This window comes from Mirounga leonina, unplaced genomic scaffold (assembly GCF_011800145.1).
Source record: "Mirounga leonina isolate KUSES-001 unplaced genomic scaffold, KU_Mleo_1.0 Mir_151, whole genome shotgun sequence".
Taxonomy (NCBI): domain Eukaryota; kingdom Metazoa; phylum Chordata; class Mammalia; order Carnivora; family Phocidae; genus Mirounga; species Mirounga leonina.
In genome coordinates, this window is record NW_023270377.1 from 66,663,034 (window position 1) to 66,669,525 (window position 6,492).

Consider the following 6,492-nt stretch of genomic DNA (forward strand, 5'->3'; position numbering starts at 1 on the left):
TGAATACTTCTGAAAAGAATAATTTTGGATCAAGTAGCAGTGATTCACAATTTGCTAAGCCTGCTGTGGGAGTGTTTAAAAAGGTAGTGCGGTTTCTATTTCTGCTCTCTCTATTCTTATTGTCTGCTTTGCCTTGTGTAATCCATGAACAGAAGAAGGTCTTCCTCATGTTACACAATGACTGGTATTAGCTTCTCCACACAGAAACTAAATATTCCCTATCATTTGGACACACATATTAATCAACATGCTTGCTATTTTATCAAATACTCTCAAAAACAAGTAGCATAAAATCTCATCACTTTTGTCTCACCATATTAATATGATTTTACAGTACAGCTTTTAATTGATCCTTGTACCACATTATTTTCAAGTTAATGCTATTAAATTGTAATATTTGGAAATTATCCAAGAATTAAATTATCAGCCCATACTATATTTGCCCCCAACACATTTACAAGACTTTTTTTTTTTTTTTTTTTGGTCTCTTTCCATATCTACTTGTTACCATTCCCGACCTCACCCATATGCACATAACACACTCTATGTCTCCTTTTAAACTGCCACTATGGAGCTACAGAACTCTCGAAGAACACTACACAATAGGAAGCAAATGGCTGTTTGCCACTGACTGGATAGTAGAAGGTAACTGCATGCTCTTTACTCCTCTAGCCCCATCTAGATACCATTAGCTTACTTCGTGTCTGTCTTTTTTAAACCTCCTTGTCCTAGGGCAGCGGTCTTTCAGTGCATAAAAATTACCTAGAGAAGCCTGTTGAAAGTTTCCTGGGCCCCACTCCCAGAGATTCTGACTCAGTAGATCCAGTAAGACTCTACTTACATTTCTGTCAAGCTTACGGATGAGGCCAAAAATGCTGGTTTGAGGACCTTGAGTCTAGGGGTAGAAAAGTTTCTCCCAACAGATCTCCAATGGGAAATTCAAGAACACATCTGGGGCTGAGTCACTCGGTTCTCTTAGTTAGCTAAAGTGATTTAGCTACCACCTAGAAATTAAAAGGGAAATAGTACTGTAAATGTCATTTTAATCACTTTTAAATCTTATCTTTAGCTCTAAACAATGACTTACACAAAGAGGTTTGAATTCCAGTCAACGTTGCCACCGAATGCTGTGCAACTCAATTTGAAACAAGGATCTTTAATAAATGTCATAAAAATAAAGTCATCTATGTGATAAAAAGATAATGCATACATACATGATTTAGATCATCCCTTTTACCCTCACCCTTTCTTCAATTTCAATCCATTTTTAGTGAAAATTTGCAATTAAAAACTTAATAAAAATATAAAACAACCAATAAAATACCATAATGACATCTACATTCACATTATATTAAAATACCTTCATTTATCATCATATCACCTGATGTTTAGCCAAATTATTCCAAATAATGTCAGAAGACTTGATCTAAATACAAGTCATATTAGGTAACCAAATATCCACTCAGTTCAATGTAAGTGCATTTCATCTACTCAGTTCTGTAAAGAGTAATAAAGACACATTATTAATATAGCAGCTGTCGTGAGTCTTAGAAAATCATTTCTACCAACTGTCAGGTAACCGAAGTCTACCGTATATTCTAAGACTCTTGTGTATGCCAGTTAAATGAGCTAAACTTAAGCCAAGATATATGGAAACTGTAATTTCCTCTCGGTTTTGCTGGGAACCTTAAATTGCTCTAAAAAAATAAAGTCAATTAAAAATTGAGCCTGGATTATTAATAAATCAATATTTTACTATAGTAATTATGTTTTCATTTTAAGCAAGTGATACTCAAGTCAATGGCTAAAATGATAAAATTGCCTTTCCCGACCGTTGAAATTGAAAGATTGTCTAACCTCTTCCTAATAGTGACATTTACATTACCACCTTGTGCTGGTTCCTTTCTGACCAAAGCCGTATAGTTTCAATTACCTATTCTCCATGTGGCTTGTAAAGCTGGAGGATCCATTTCCTTTATGTTTAGAAAACATAATTTCTTTTCTAATAAATATGGTTGGATGATCAGATAAGGGCCTCCTAAAGGACTGAATTCACACAATTAAGTAGAAATATTCTTAAATTTATTGGATGGGTTCATTCTATACTGTCTAAAATCCCAATTGACCCAATATGTATGTCATCCATACCAATTCAGGGAGGTGGATTCATCACATCCCTGCTCCTTTATATTTTACTTTTCTTCCTGGTATTCTTTAAGTCCTGGATTTCAAAGAAATTTGAAGGAGGTGGAGGGGGGTGGGCAGAGAGTGAGGATGGTCAGAAAGAATAGAAATAAACTAAATGGGCTTTATCACTGAGTAAATGGCATTTTCTTTATCTTAAAATTGGTCTAATATCTTTATTTTCCCTAAAAACAAACTAAAAAAATACATTTAATATCTTCAGAATAACAATGCAAATGAAACCGCTTATGTGACAGTGAACAAAACTGGGGGGGGGATAGAAGAGCGGTAGTAGGTAAAATTAAATACCCTTTTGAAATGCTTTGGTAAGTGCAGTTTGATGGAGAATCATCTAAGCTATTCTCTCTAATCCACAGAATATGAAAGGTTGTTAAATGTCAGCGATAGGTGTTAGGTTTTTGGAATGACAAATCTAATAAACACACGTTTTTAGTTGGGAATCTACAATTTTAAGGATTTTATTGTTTATAGATACATGGTCTCAATGAATGAAAGGCTAATTATTTTTTTAAAAAAGTCAAAAACAAACTAGTGAAAAGAAAAATAAGTAGGTAATACCATTTCCACTACAATCTCTCAAAATGCTTAGATTAAAAAAATTATTTAAGAGTCTAATGGAATCATAAACTTCATGTTTAAAAATATGGATAATACAAGCATGCATTAGTAGATATCTCTCTACTGTAAACACATATATAATCAATTGGATTCACCTTATTTTAAAAACTCGTGACTTTCACAATTCAAAGTGTTTTTATTCTTGCTCAGGAATGATGATGAGGCAAAATGTGAGTTCGACATTATCAGAAATTTGTATATAAAAAGGTGAATTTACCGTGTCATAGTTATAGTAATGACAGCTACCATTTTCAGACATTTACTATGGACTTGGCAGAGTGTTGAGTGCTCTATTTATCTCACGTATCTTTTCTACAGCTCTGTGAGGCAGATGTTCATTTTGCAGAGGAGAAAACTGAAGCTTAGCAAATTAAGCAGTTTATCCAAAATGAAATAGTGAACAGTGAAGTGAGAATTTTAACTCAGTACATTGATTCCAAAGGCCATGTTCTTCACCATTACATCATACTGTCTAAAGTCCCAACTGACCTAACATATATGTTACAGTGATTGACTATGCAGATGACTATTGGGCATTGTTCAAAAACCATGACAGTGTCCTTAAAAATTAGGGTGACAATATACCGCGTTGGGTGCCAGAACTTTCTGGACTTCACTTTTGACCTATCAGGCTTAGTCAAATTTTCATAGTTGTTTAATTTAGGGATAACAGTCTACAGTTAATGGGTATACCATAAGGGTAATGTTAACTTTACTTGGAATTATTCCCCACCACACTACCTTTGAGCTGGTACATTATCATTATTTCCACTTTCTAGAAGGAAGCAAACTTTAAAAAGAATATTATGAAGAAGAATGAACCTTTTACAACTGCTTAGAAGAAATATACTTTCAAATTTCCCCCTTCATCTTCAACTATCACCCGGCTCTCCTTCATTATGAAGTACTATTGAAAGTATAAGTTATATTATAAGAAGATACTTATTTCTGCCTTCAAAAACCTCATCTGAAATAGAGATATTCTCCAATTTCCAATCACAAAAAGCAATTCTATATTAAAAGATAAACACAGGATACTGTGTTCAGAAATGTGCACCCCTGCATTTGATTCTTTGATAGATTCGTTCAACTATGTTGAGAGGTCACTTGTTTCTGGCTATTGTCATTTTGACAGTGGTAGGAGTTGGGGGAGCATGGTCAGCAGAGTCAAAGAATGTGTGACTACTCTTTCAAGTGTGAGTTAAAGCAACACAGTTAAAGCTCATTTCCGAAAAAAAAAAAAAAAGAAAGAGGAAAAGAAGAAAATCAAACTGAGAAATTATCAATTGATTTAACCAAGTGCTCAGTGATGCAAAGAATGCTGTCAGAAAAAAAAAAAAAAAACAAACTTCTTTCATTTCTACTCAATATGCTAGAATCAGCTATGAAAGATTTCAGTTGCACATGACCTCCAGGGAATTGTGAAGATCTTTTAAAAATTTTCTAGTTTTCACTGAGGTTTTGATTTGGATTTCCCTGATGCTGAGCGATATTGAACACTTTTTCATGTGTCTGTTCACCATTTGGATGTCTTCTTTGCAAAAATGTCTGTTCATGTCTTCTGCCCATTTCTTGATTGGATTCTTTGTTCTCTGGGTGTTGAGTTTGGTTAAGTTCTTTATAGATTTTGGATACTAGCCCTTTATCTGATATGTCATTTGCAAATATCTTCTCCCATTCTGTCGGTTGTCTTTTGGTTTTGTTGACTGTTTCCTTTGCTTTGCAAAAGCTTTTTATCTTGATGAAGTCCCAATAGTTCATTTTTGCCCTTGCTTCCCTTGCCTTTGGCGATGTTTCTAGGAAGAAGTTGCTTCCGCTGAGGTCAAAGAGGTTGCTGCCTGTGTTCTCCCTTAGGATTTTGACGGACTCCTGTCTCACACTGAGGTCTTTCAACCATTTGGAGTCTATTTTTGTGTGTGGTATAAGGAAATGGACCAGTTTCATTCTTCTGCATGTGGCTATCCAATTTTCCCAACACCATTTGTTGAAGAGACTTTTTTCCATTGGACATTCTTTCCTGCTTTGTCAAAGATGAGTTGACCATAGAGTTGAGGGTCCATTTCTGGGCTCTCTATTCTGTTCCATTGATCTATGTGCCTGTTTTTGTGCCAGTACCATACTGTCTTGATGATGACAGCTTTGTAATAGAGCTGGAAGTCCGGAATTGTGATGCCACCAGCTTTGCTTTTCTTTTTAAACATTCCTCTGGCTATGCGGGGTCTTTTCTGTTTTTTTCAGAATTTACTTAATTTTTCTCCATTAAGCATTTTAAGTAAAATAACAAGCAAAAACAATACACTTGTAAGACATTGTTCCGAAAGTAATAAAAGAAAACACCTTTTACTACTTTTTAAATAATGCTGTATTACATTTCAAAGTTCAGAGAATAAAGATGATACTAAAGGTCATCTCGGGTCAAAATGATGGTAGGTTTCTTCCTAAATTTCGAATTCATATCTCATACTAACTTTTGGCAGTCTCTATAACATATCATTTTATATTACTTTGCCATACACTGATAGTTTTTGTAAACTAAGACCTACTTCACTTACCTTTAAAGACAAATGTTTGCTTAGTGTCTACAAACGTGTGCCAACTGTAGTCCCTCAGACATTCATAGTGTTTAGAGTTTGCATTTAAGGAGGACAATGGCATTGTAAATGAAAATGACCAGTAGCCAAAGGGAACATATAATTGTTTGTAATTAAACAAAAGTGTTGCTGAGTTAGTCAAATTCATATCTTAATATACTTTAAAGCATTGCTGTCTTGTCAAAATGAAGACTTCAGTTTTCTGTCTCTCTGGAATTTTTTTTTAATTGGTAATGAAAACTAAGCAAATTATACCACTGAGATTTTTTTAACCCACTTAAGTACAACAAATAAGCCAAGTATGTTTTGATCAAAGTTTTCATTGGTATCTCCTTTTAACTTTTTTCACCAGTTTCATAATTAACAGTTTGTACAGGGGCATGAGCCTATTTATAGCTTTTGCTCTGCAATGCCCTGTGCTGTTGATCTCATCTTTTTGAATTGCAACATAAACACTGAAACATTACATCCTTCCCTTGGTAACTGAATCATTCATCTGAAACACCGTGGACTTGATAGAATTCTTCTGGGGGAAAGAGCTTTTACTGTAATTTTTATTTGAATTTTTCATTTCATTAAAGGTGAGTTCAAATTAAACAAAAGAACTTGAAGTGTTGACTGCCTTGCTAAAATAAAGGAACTGACATGATTTTGCAGCAAATCGTATTTCTAGAACCTGTAGGACATTATCCAGTTTAAGTGGATTGTCTCTTAGTTTTTCTAAACCTACAGGACTTATCAGGTTTTTCTCTTAAAAAGAAAAAAAAAAAAAAGCACGCTGATAAGAAAATCTAAAGTTATGTCAAACAAATTACGTTTTCGTTATTAGTGGCTAGTTTGTAAATATCAAAGATCCACTTATTGTAGTGCTTGGAGATGCATTTGCATGCTGATGAAATGCAAGTGGATGGCTGTGAACTGTAGGGTTATCTCTAGTGCAGCAGTGGGGAGCTCCAGAATCAGACAGTTGAGCATCTGACCGACTCAAGAGTCCAAGCGGCAGACCTCTTCTATTCACTTTCTTTACAACAATTAAAATATGCAAAGTGATAATTTTCCTTAAGTAGCCTTAAATGTG